The sequence below is a fragment of the Scyliorhinus torazame genome, chromosome 5, assembly GCF_047496885.1.
Source record: "Scyliorhinus torazame isolate Kashiwa2021f chromosome 5, sScyTor2.1, whole genome shotgun sequence".
NCBI lineage: Eukaryota > Metazoa > Chordata > Chondrichthyes > Carcharhiniformes > Scyliorhinidae > Scyliorhinus > Scyliorhinus torazame.
In genome coordinates this window covers 237,148,541-237,161,144 of record NC_092711.1, presented here as the reverse complement: position 1 = coordinate 237,161,144, position 12,604 = coordinate 237,148,541, and the positions used below count along the sequence as shown (strand labels likewise).

Genomic DNA, 12,604 nt, shown 5'->3' with positions numbered 1-12,604 from the left:
TATATTTCATCTGGAATGATTAATTTTAAAATTTACCTCAATTTGGCCCACAGCCAAGACGGAGGTTGATTTTTAGATAAATAAACTTTAGATAATAACTACTTTAGGTACTTGGGGGTGCAGGTGGCTCGAGACTGGGCTCAGATCCGTAAATTTAATTTTACAAACCTAAAGCAAGGGTTCAGGGAGACTTACAAAGATGGGATAGTCTGCCCCTAAGTTCTGCCAATGTTTTAAAAGAAGGCCATTCCTTTGTCCCCATTATAACCTCCTTCTTCTTTGCTGGGCGACGCAATTACAGTGTTTCGGATAGAAGGGGGAGTTATCTCGGCTGTTTGTGGGAAAATAATGGAAGCAGGATCAGAATCCCTGGATAGGGCGAAGGCTAAATGGGAGGAGGAATTGGTGGAGATGTTGGTGGAAGGACTGTGGTGCAAAATTTTACAGAGGGTAAACGCATCAACCTCGTGGGTGGTTGGCATTAATAGAATTGACGGTATTTCACCACAACACATTTGACGAGATCAAGAATGAGTCACCTGTCCAAAGGGGTTGAGGACATTTGTGAAAGGTGCGGGAGGGGACCAGCCCATGATGTGCACATGTATTGGTCGTGCTTAAAATTGAGGAAGTTCTGGGGCAACTTCTTTAGCACCATCTTGACAATGTCACAGTTGGATCTAGAACCCAGTACACTAGGGGCTATACATGGGGTGTCGGACTTGCCGAAGCTCCAAGCGGGGCCGGGGGCAGATGTCTTACCCTTTGTATCACTGGTGGTGAGGAGCCAGATCCTATTGGGTTGGAGGTCAGTTACTTCACCCTGTGCATCAATGCACCAGTATGGTTGAGAGACTTAATGGCGTTTCTAAGCCGAGAGAGGGTTAAATTTAGCTTAAGAGGTAATGAGGAGGGTTTCACAAGAGATGGTGTCCATTCATATCACACTTTAAGGAGTTAGCCTCAGTCAGCAGTTAAAAGGAGAGGGGGGGGCAATTAGTTAGTTGATTAATTATTTTCAGGTTGAGGGAGAGATTGTTAAATGTTAGTTAAAATATGTACAACGTAAATTATGCAAAACGTTTTGAAAATGCTAATCAAAATATTTCTTAAAAAATGAATAGTAAGATTTTGGTGGAATTTTCCATTTTTGTAACGAAATGCAATGATGGGCGGATCCAGTGATGACCTTCCCGCTAGCCAGAATGACGGAAACTCAGGCCCAATTCCGCGCTTGCTAATTGATTATGCACAGGCGTGTATCAGGTCGTATCACCTGGCAGGTCGGGAGCTCATATGTCTGCCTGCTGTCAACTGGGGAATTTGAAGGTCCCAATGCCATATTTAAATGCCAGTCCAACACACACATCTCGCTCACTCCAGCCTGTCTGTCCTCACGTGATTGTGTAACATGTCCTCAAGCCAGAAGCAAAAGGCTTGCAGCCTCAAGAAGAAGTCTGCACTCCTATCGAGCCATGCGCCCTCGAGACCTTAATCCAATGTGTCCCTACACAAAGGCATGTCCTCTACCCCAGTGATGGTTTGAGGAAACATACAAACTTCACGTCACTGGCTTGGAGGTCAGCACAGCTGGCAACCGTTCACAAAGTAGCATCCAGTGCAGGAAGAGGATAAATGATCTCATCCGCTCTGTCGGGGTAATTCACCTCTCAATTCCGTCAAATATGAAAAGTTCATCATCGCATCATGTAGTCAAATGGCTACTCTCTTCACGGATCTCATACATCCTTTTGCAGGAACACATACCAACTCTCATTCCCTCTTGGAGACTTTCACATCACCACCATCAGTCATGACCTCATTGAATGGCAGAGCAGAGTCAATAGGCCAAATGGTCCTACGTCTTATGGTCATCCCACCAATTGGTCGCACTCCATACTCTGCCCCTTCTGCAGAGGGTTCACCATATTTACATGGGAAATGCAGTGACCCAAATCTCTGCTCAACCCCTCTGATTATGTTACTTTTTTCATCTTCATACAGGCCAAGCTGGCACACAACAAGTATGAAAGAGCCCGGGCAAGGAGAAGGACGGCTGAGATCATTGACCTCACTGGGCTGGAGGAGCCTTCAGCTAACTTTGCAGGGGAGGAGAGGGATTTCTCCTGGAGGGAAAGGGAGATTGGCCTCTCCCAACAACCTAGTACAGGCCACAGCTCCATCACTTCATGAAATCCTGACAATCACAGTGAGACATGTACTTTTGCTTTGCTCATCAACTAAAATTCTATTCTTGATTTTCTAGGCACCAGCAGATCCAGACCCTCTAGACTGCCATGTCCTCAGAGCTTGCCCAAGGATGAGGAGGCTAATGAAGAACCATCACAGCGCTCACCTGCATCCGCCACTAGCACAGAGATACACACTTCGGTGTGGCGTAGCTCTAGATTACTCCCTGGAGAAAACTTCACTGACATGTCCCCGCAGCAGTTGGAGGCAGGGACAGCCCAGGTCTCTGGCAGTCAGAGGGCCAACCAGCCACTCAGTCCCAGTCCGATGATGAATCTCTGGAAAGGACTGGCAGATGCTCAGCTTCCCTTGTCAATGCTAATTGGCCCCGGCCTGACTCATGCAGAAGATGTTGCACCGGAAGGTGCCCACCACGGAGTGTGGCCGTGGCGTGCAGGGCTAAGCACAAATCCAGCAAAATCTGCTGGACCAAGGTCTCCAGGGTGGTCGGCCTTCTCATCATAACCTATGTCAGAGCCATAACATTGGACAACAGACTCTTCCAACATTGAGTCTAGTCTGCTGAGTGATTACTGAATCACTGTCTGCTGTTCCGCCGTCTGTCATATCGCCAGCGGAACAGCAGACAGTGATTCAGTAATCACTCAGCAGACTAGACTCAATGTTGGAAGAGTCTGTTGTCCAATGTTATGGCTCTGACATAGGTTATGATGAGAAGGCCGACCACCCTGGAGACCTTGGTCCAGCAGATTTTGCTGGATTTGTGCTTAGCCCTGCACTCCATGGCCACACACCGTGGTGGGCACCTTCCGGTGCAACATCTCCTGCAGGAGTCAGGCCGGGGCCAATGAGCATCGACAAGGGAAGCTGAGCATCAGCCAGTAGCCCTGGGGGGTTCCTCTTAGAACATCACAAGGGTACGCAACCACTCACAGTCCCCTCCGCCTATGCCCACACCCACTCCCTGAGCAAGAGACCCTTATGAAGCGGGGGTCATCAAGGCCTCAAGCCATCAAGTGACATCTGCCAAGGTCATCGTAGGCATCAGGGCATAGCAGTCAGCAGGCTGCTTCCACCTCCACTGTGGATGTCAGGGTTGCAACTAGGCCTAGCGGTAGAGTTAGGACGTAAAAAAATGTTGATGTTACCTTTGGTTCACAAGGTGCGCTGTCACTGTAAATAAGCAGCACTTTTGTGAAATCACTTGATGGGTATGTGAATGTTCAGGTCAACTGAAGACGCTGGGCTGGATTTTCCAGTTGCACAGCCCTGTGTTTATCGGCGGTGTGCTATTCGCTGGCTGCATGATTCTATACCCCTGTCACTTGTCAATGGGATTTCTCATTGTAACTGCCCCACGCCACCAGGAAACCCACTGGCGGGGGTGCGCTGCCGACAGGAAAAGTGAATCGCAACGGCCGGAGAATTATGGCCGGTGTGAATTTGTACTTTGGAATCCTCTCATTTCGGGTTTTAGCTATCCTCTCACTCAGTGACCCAATGCGAGATAAACATTCATGTGATGTTAACCTCAGTTGAACTAGCCTCCTTACCCTTGTGTGTTTTCATGGGGATAACATTAGACATTTATTAGAATTGTATGGTGGAACCGCACTGATACGAAAGCAGCATTTGGGTCTCCTCAGTGGCAAGCACCCCAACACAAGATGTACTGTTTCGGATGAGGTACCTAGGCGGGTTCTTATCTCAGTCACGGCAGTGTTTGCATCATTAGATGGCGACAAACGTATCAAGGTTTGTTTTGCATCGCTATTGTTCCTCAGTGGACTCAAAGTTCGTAGTGTGAATGGATTCACAGGGCATTGCAGACCAAAGCTGAAATCATGTCCTTTTGAGTCATGAGGCCAGACACGCAGGACCCATTTTCTCAGCGATTGTTTCGATATCTCTTGGGGTGACAGGGAATTTTGAGGGTTCAGTGGGATGTGTTAACTTTACTCTCACTGGAACCTGTCCGCAGGTAAAGTCTCACGGTAACGTCTATCACATCTTCCCTCCTCCATGGCATCAACGTACTCAAATTGTCCCTCAGCAGACCCCTGAGCTTCCTGGACATCTGCATCTTCATCTTTTGATGAGCTCTCATCCATTACAGTTCACTCGCTTGCAAGGGATTGTAGTGATCTGCATACTTGTATGTACATACATGTATGCAGATCACTACATCCCCCTTTTTTTTAAAGATATTTTCTGTACTGTTTTAAATAAAATTGTACAAACCATGTAGATAAACGATGTTGTGATGATATTGATACTTATACAAAGCCAATTATTATTTATGTGTCCAATCTTTATAAATGTAGTCAGTTGGGTTTCCTTCTTCTTCTATTGGATCTTCTGAACTGTAGCAGTAGTGCTGTGGATATTTTTAATGTCTTTGTGAACGTTGTCTGTCATTTTGTTGTGAAGTAAGTTCTGCCGACTAATTGACTCATTCAGATCCAACGGAGGAAAAACTGGTATTTGAAATGGAATCTTAAGTAGGTCTCGCCGATTACATCGCAAAAGCACTCCATCTGCAGACTTTACGATGTAGGTCACGGTGCTGCTTGCCTGAGTACTGCGGCTGGAGCAGACCATCTTCCTTCAGGATTTCTCAGTCTGACAGTGTCACCTTTTGTCAGTGGTTTGAGCTTAATCATGTGCTGATCATAGTATTGCTTCTGTTTAGAACTTTGTTCCTGCATTTTGTTGAGAACAGGTCTGTGATCAGGATCTTGAAATTGTATGGCTGGTAACGTTGTTCAGATGTCTCTGCCAAAAAGCATATGAGCTGGTGATAGTCCTGAACTTAATGGAGTTGCTCAGTACGATAACAAAGCCAAATGAATGTCGGATCGTGAATCATTCGCCATGCTGATGAGTTGCTTGATGATGTGAACACCTTTCTCAACTTTCCCATTAGATTGTGGGTAGTGTAAATTAGATGTTACATGAACAAGATTGACTAAGAACTACGTATGATTAACTACAACTGCGCTGACCATCAGCTGGTCTGACACCTTGAGATGTATCTCCCAAGAAGTTTAAAGATGTTTGTGCAAATGTGCACTTTGAATGGTTGAGTTTCAATCCATACTGATCGATTCTTTGAAACACCTTCTTCAGATCACAAATGTGGGGCGGGATTCTCCGCCGGCGGGATTCTCCGTTTTGCCGGCGCCCGGGGGTTTCCTGACGGCATGGGGCTGCCTCACAATGGGAATGCCCATTGACCAGCTGGCGTAATGGAGAATCCCGCCAGTGGGTCGAGGCAGAAATGTGGGGTGGAGAATCCAGCCCGTGGTCTCCTTCTGTTGTTGACCATATTATTATGTCATCGACATAGACTCTTACACCATCGATACCCTCAGTCATCTGCTCCATTATCCTATGGAAAATTTCTGAAGCGGAGATTATTCCAAAAGGCATGTGGTTAAAGCAGAAGCTTCCAAATGGCATATTGAATGTGCACAACAATCTGCTTGAGTCGCCAAGCTGCATCTGCCAGAATCCCTGCGAAGCGTCGCGTTTATGACGATGCGAGCATTCACCATCTTGCATGTGATCTCTTCACGCTTGGGGTTAGGGTAATGTTCCCTGCGAATGTTCTTGTTCAGATTGTTTGGATCTATGCAGATTCGAAGATCTGCAGATGGTTTTTTAACACATGCAAGAGAGCTGACCCAGTCAGTTGGCAGCGTGACTCGAGAGGTGATGCCTTGTGACTGTAGCCTTTCAAGTACTAATTTCAACCTCTCTCGCAAAGGAGCTGGAACCCTCTTTGGTGGATGAATTACAGGCTTTGTGCCTTTTTTCAGCAAAATCTTGTACTGGTAAGGTAAAATGCCATATCTTTAAATACGTCAGGGTAATCTTGAAGTATCAGCTGGATTTCATCTTCCATGTGTGAGGTATCCTGAGTATTCATAAAAATTCTTTGAACAAGCTGTAAGTCTTTGCAAGCCTGAGCGCCTAACAGTGATGATATGTCGTTTTCCATTATTTCGAATTGTAGCTTGTTCTTGACAACAGCAAACTTGTAATAATTAACTTATTAGCTTTGACTTGGAGATGGCACATCCCGTTGATGTGATCTGATTACCATTATAGACTTTCAGCCTACATGCAGCAGGTATCATCTCATGTTCTGGAATAGAGTTGAGATCTTTGCTTGTCAGTGGATTGGCTGAAGCCCCAGTGTCAAGCTTTAATAATATTGGAAAATTGTTACCTTGCACTGTTGATGTCCATTCACTGCTGGAGTCGATCATATTGACCAGTTGAGGAGTGCTGGTTGCTGCTTCAAGTTCCTCACTTTTTTCAATTGTTCCCACGAAAAGTGTGTTTTCTAATGAGAAATTGTCCTCTTCTGAAGAATAATTCTCTTTGTATGTTTTGTGCTCTGATGATTCCACACTGCGAACGTTGATGTTCCTTTGTTTTGGTTTCAGAGTTTCAAATTGCATTGCAGACCTGCATTGTGAGGCATAGTCTTTGATTTGTCCACACTTTAAACATTAGTTTGCTTTTAGCCGGACATTGCCCTTTTAAGTGGGCGTTGCCATATCAATGACATCTCATGACGTCGTCTCTCTGACGTGTTAACCACATTCGCGCATGCGCAAACGTCTTTTCGTCAGTTTTGCATTTTCATGCAAAGTGCGCATGTCCCGGGCTGGAGGCTGCGCGCGCAGGGTAGCTGCCATTTGAAATGTGCTTCCTGGCTGCCTGTGACACCATCTTTACAGACTCAACCTCGTGGTGGACTTTTGGGCCCTTTTCACGGTAGTAAAACTCATTATAGTGTTCTTTACTTTGTCGTGAGTTAAACACTTTTGAGTTGTGATTTCCAGGGTTAAATCTTTCTGTTTTAATAATGATTCTCTGAGGCCCTCATCACATATTCCATGTACAATTTGGTCTCTGATGAGAGAATCATGCAAATCTGCATAGTTGCAAGTTTGTGCCAGTAACTTTAAATCGGTGACAAAGCTGATGAAAGATTCCCCAACTTTTTGCACACGGCTGTTGAACCTGAATCTCTCAAAGATTTCATTTGTCTGCGTTTTGCAATGGTCACCAAATTTGTTAATTATTACAAGTTTACTTTTGTCCTCCCTGTCAGAGTAAGTGGGGGCAGCATGGTGGCGCAGTGGTAGCACTGCAGTCTCACAGCGCCGAGGTCCCAGGATCGATCCCGGTTCTGGGTCACTGTCCGTGTGGAGTTTGCACATTCTCCCCGTGTTTGCCTGGGTTTCGCCCCCACAACCCAAAGATGTGCAAGGTAGGTGGATTGAACATGCTAAATTGCCCCTTAATTGGAAAAAATGAATTGGGTACTCCAAATTTATAAAAAAACTAATTCAGAGTAAATGAAAGAGTTGTATATTTCAGAAGCGGTGGTAAAATCCTGTGCTTCTAGAAAGATATGGAATTGCTGTTTAAAAAGTTTCCTTTTTGAGTTAAGATTACCGGTTAAATTTAGTTGATGTGGAGCTTGAACATGGTCCATCGAGTCAATTGTTCATCGAGGGATCCAAATGCTGCAAAGCCTTCCAAAGTCGAATTGTCGGTCCGAATGTTCGGTTTTTTTTCTTTCTAGTTCTTATCCAGTCTATCTAGTAAGCTTTCTTGAAGTCAAACCCTGATACCATGTTACATTACTACTTCAGTTAGTAATGTTATATTGCTTTGTGCAATATATGTGGCAGCACGGTAGCATTGTGGATAGCACAATTGCTTCACAGCTCCAGGGTCCCAGGTTCGATTCCGGCTTGGGTCACTGTCTGTGTGGAGTCTGCACATCCTCCCCGTGTGTGCGTGGGTTTCCTCCATGTGCTCCGGTTTCCTCCCACAGTCCAAAGATGTGCAGGTTAGGTGGATTGGCCATGATAAATTGCCCTTAGTGTCCAAAATTGCCCTTAGTGTTGGGTGGGGTTACTGGGTTATGGGGATAGGGTGGAGGTGTTGACCTTGGGTAGGGTGCTCTTTCCAAGAGCCGGTGTAGACTCGATGGGCCAAATGGCCTCCTTCTGCACTGTAAATTCTATGATATGATGATGTCACTTACTTGCTTCTTGCCAGGATGATCTTTAGCTCAATGTTGATGAACACTCGTAGTCTTCCAGTTCGAGCAAATACTTTATTAAGTAACGTTAACAAATAAACTGTGAGTTTGTTCTCTCCCCAATACTTAAACTAGATGTTACATGAACAAGATTGAATAAGAAATACTTATGATTAACTACACCTGCGCTGAGCTGTCTCTGTCTGCCTCTGGTTACTAGTCACTGTCCTTACAAAGAGGCAGATCTTGGCTTGAGTCTGTCTTTTTATACCCATCTCCAGTGCTGCCCTCTGGTGATTACTTTGCTGTTATGTCTATACATTAACCTCTTGTGTACATACAGGTATGCAGATCACTACAGGGATCACCTCTCTGCATAGTCAGGTTGTGAAGGACACAGCACACTGTGGTCATACAGCAAACCCTCCACGGTGTGTACTGCAGACAGCCACCTGAGCAAATGAAGCGGATCTTCAGAAGTCCTATGGTCTGCTCTAATAGGGAGCATGTGGAATTGTGAGTAACATTGTACCTCTCATCAAAACAGCTCTGAGGCAATGAAAAGGAGTCATCAGCCAGTATTTCAGTGGGTATCCCTTATTTCCCAGTAGCCAAATCTGCAGACATTCTGGCTCCTTGAAAATCTCTGGCACCTGGAAATGACTCAGGATGTACGAGTCATGAAAACTCCCAGGGTTCCATGTACATCATGCAGGATCACTCCCGATGATTGCACATTGATGAAATGGTAGCCCTCGTGGTTTATGAACATTAGGGGTTGCTGCCCTGAAGCCCGTATAGCCACACAAGTGCAGTCTATTTCAGCCTGCACTCTTGGGAAGCCTGAGATGGTGATGAAGCCAGCGAATTTCACAGCCTGGCTAACTTCATCCAGAGCGAACCTGACATAATGATGGGCCTTGCTGTAAAGGGCATCGGTGCCTCTTTTATGTATTGATGTGTTGTAAACATAGAGATGCTGCACAGGTCCCTTATTCATCCCTGGAAAGACCCAGAGGCAAATAAATTGAATGCTCTGGCCACTTTCAAAGCTACTAGCAGGGGGAAGCCTCCAACACCACTGACATCAGGGGCGAAATTCTCCGGTATTGGCGCGATGTCCGCCGACCAGCGCCAAAAACAGCGCAAATCAGTCGGGCATTGCGCCGCCCGAAAGGTGCGGAATCCTCCGCATCTTGGGGGGCCGAGCCCTAACCTTGAGGGGCTAGGACTGCGCCGGACTGATTTCCGCCCCACCAGCTGGTGGAAGTGCCCCGCCAGCTGGCGCGGAAATGACATTGCCGGGCGGCTCATGCACGGGAGCGTTTGCAGCCGCTCACGGCATCCCCACGCGTGCGCAGTGGAGGGGGTCTCTTCCGCCTCCGCCATGGTGGAGACCGTGGCGAAGGTGGAAGGAAAAGAGTGCCCCCATGGCACAGGCCCGCCCGTGGATCGGTAGGCCCCGATCGCGGGCCAGGCCACCGTGGGGGCACCCCCGGGGCCAGATCGTCCCGCGCCCCCCCCCCCCCCCCCCAAGGACCCCGGAGCCCTCCCGCGCCGCCTTGTCCCGCCGGTAAGGTAGGTGGTTTAATCCACGCCGGCGGGACAGGCATTCTAGCAGCGGGACTTCGGCCCATCCAGGCCGGAGAATCGCGGGAGGGGGGGTGGGCCCGGCAACCGACGCGGCACGATTCCCGCCCCCGCCGAATCTCCGGTGCCGGAGAATTCGGCAACCGGTGGGGGCGGGATTCACCCCAGCCCCCGGCGATTCTCCGACCAGGCGGGGGGTAGGAGAATCTCGCCCCAGGTCTTTTTGAATAATGTGCTGTGATGGACTCAGTCTCTGGACAAGCACAGGCATGCCTGGCATTGCCTCTTACTCACTTGTAAGAAGAACACTCTTCAATAATAAACTCACAGTCTGGTAAGTCGCCTCTGTTTTCGCGTCTCTCCTTCTCATAACCCTGTTCATGCTCTGGCTCCCTTTGGCCATGTCCCACAAGGCGGTGCCTGCAGCTGGAGCAGAGCGCAGCAACGTCACTCCCTCCTTCACCTCCTCCATTGCACAAGGACTCTCACAAAGGCAGCATTGAGACCTGAATCCATTCATCCTTTTGCCTTCTCCCTGAAATTAAACATTGAAGATCAGATTGATTAAAGGGTCAAGAAAGAGAAATTTTGATTTACAAACCTCTGTGAAATGTAGGACTCAGCTTTGGCTACCTTATTTGCTTATTGTACCGAGACGCTAGCGCACACATTGAGATGATCAAATTGGCATTCCAGAAATGTGACATCTGGAGCCATCTATGGAGTAAGCAGGCGTAAATGAGATGGTTAAACCAAAGTAGCACTGTGCTTCATTCTCTGGTTTGGCATACCAATGACCTATCAGTTGCTCCTGGCCAATGAATGGAAGCCGTTTGGCCAGTTATGAATGGTATTTATGGTGAATATATGTTTGACCTTAACTGATGGAATGCTATACATGATGCAGCTTTGCGATTGCCTAAATTCACCAAGTCTACATTCCTACCTCATTCTCTTTCGATGATGCGACTTTGATGTGAAGTCATTGAGTTATGTGACTCCCTGTAAAAGTACTCAGAAGAAGATTGGCATTTATTGCTCTCTGGGCAAGGTGGTCTTCCTCATTTATAACTAACTTGACTCTTTTTTACTTTTGTTAATCCAACAAGTTAAAAAGTGTCCCAAGAAGGGGCACATTGGCCCAGCATAACAGTCCTCCTACATTGCCTCATACCACTCCAGAATGGAATTACTGATACTTTAATTTTCACTGAACACATTACCCTGGGACCCGAAAATGGTGCTGCTACACCTGTACTTCAGGACCATGTTCAACGCTTCTTCCCTCATTGTCTGTGTGCTTCAGATTTACCCCAAGCCTCGCGGTGTGAAGGTAGAGCTACCTCCTGTTGTTCTCCAGCTTCACTCATTGACAATGGATTCCACCATGTGGTGGACATTCCGATCCCCGCCTCCATCAGCCCCCCCCCCCCCCCCCCCCCCCGCCCCCGGGATCTGAGCTCATCACCTGAGAAGTGCCCATGCCGCATGTGGACCTCTATACATCCTATCTTGAGGCTGTGTGCATGGTCACCTACCAAGGTAAATCCCCTCCTCTCCCCCCCGCCCCCGCTCCGATAAGAGCTTCACATGCGCACCCCTATATCATTCCTTTTGTATCTACAGGCTGCGGATGTCTCCAATGACAATTGCCATACACTCCCTCTTCAGCCCAGTACAGAGCCCTCCAAGCCCTGGGACATTGATTGTCAGACAGCTCTGCACACTAAGCTGTACTTTTTCCCTCTGGAGCACACAACACTTGCCCCTCTTTACAGTTTAATCCACCTACCTTGCTCCAATGATTGCTCCTGCTGCATTCCCGCTGCTCTTCTGCACTATCTCCTATCTCTGACTTCAGACTGAGGTCCACCTAGCCCCTGGGATAGCTGTAATCTGTGACTCCTTTCCATTTTACAACAGCAGTGTCTGTACTTCGAGACCCCTGCCTGCAAGCCTCTGACTAAAGACTTTAACCTTACACAGAGTTCCTTGTTGCCATGAAGACTACAGACAACAATGCTCCTCCCAACGTACACTCCCAACTCCTGAACCTTCCCTGATGTGCCAGCCACCCGCCCCCGCCTCTTCAATTCCGGAGTCTGTGTGCATCCCCTTCCAGTGAAAGATGTGATCTTGCTTTGACCTCTTTGTTGTCCACATTTAATGAAATATTGTCTGGGTCCAGCTTACCACCCCTCAATCTGCCCTGTGCCTTCCATTGCTCGCCTTCCAATGTGCCCCCTTGCCTTCCAACCCCCAAATTCCCTTGTTTAGCTTTCATCCCTATTGCTCCCCTTGTTTTTGCACTTCCCCCCCACTGCCCTGGCAAAGGCTTCCTTCCCCAGTGTCCACCTTTTCTTCATCAGCTCCATCCTCAGCTTGCACCTCAACCCAGTCGAACTTGGAGCTGGTCAAAGTGAAGGCTGCATGGATCGGCACACAGCACAGTGCTGTCCTTGAGGACGACAGTGTCAGGCTCCAGGAGCAAAAGACCCCTGTACTCCCAACATGGGTGGAGTACTGGGCAAAGTGGAGGCTGCATGATACTGCAGGACAGGAGGGTACTTGCAGACAACATCGACAAAGAGCAGAAGGGCGCCAACAATTACAGTCCCAGCAGTGTGGCTTTGAATGAAACAAAAGTGGCGAGCACTGTGGCAGGCAGGCTCGGTATGTTGTACTCACTCAAAGTCACGATGAACTGAGGTCCGGCCTGTGCACACCACACAT

General features: G+C 47.7%; 1 long non-coding RNA gene across 1 annotated transcript in view; it reads right to left on the bottom strand.

The window, feature by feature from the left end:
- The window catches only part of LOC140422754 (uncharacterized), a 45,604-nt gene extending 35,210 nt beyond the window's left edge, over positions 1-10,394 (bottom strand). The window contains exon 1 of the long non-coding RNA XR_011947582.1: positions 10,200-10,394. This is a non-coding gene — a long non-coding RNA (uncharacterized lncRNA). The remainder of the gene's footprint in view (positions 1-10,199) is intronic.
- Between the last annotated feature and the right edge of the window lie 2,210 nt (positions 10,395-12,604).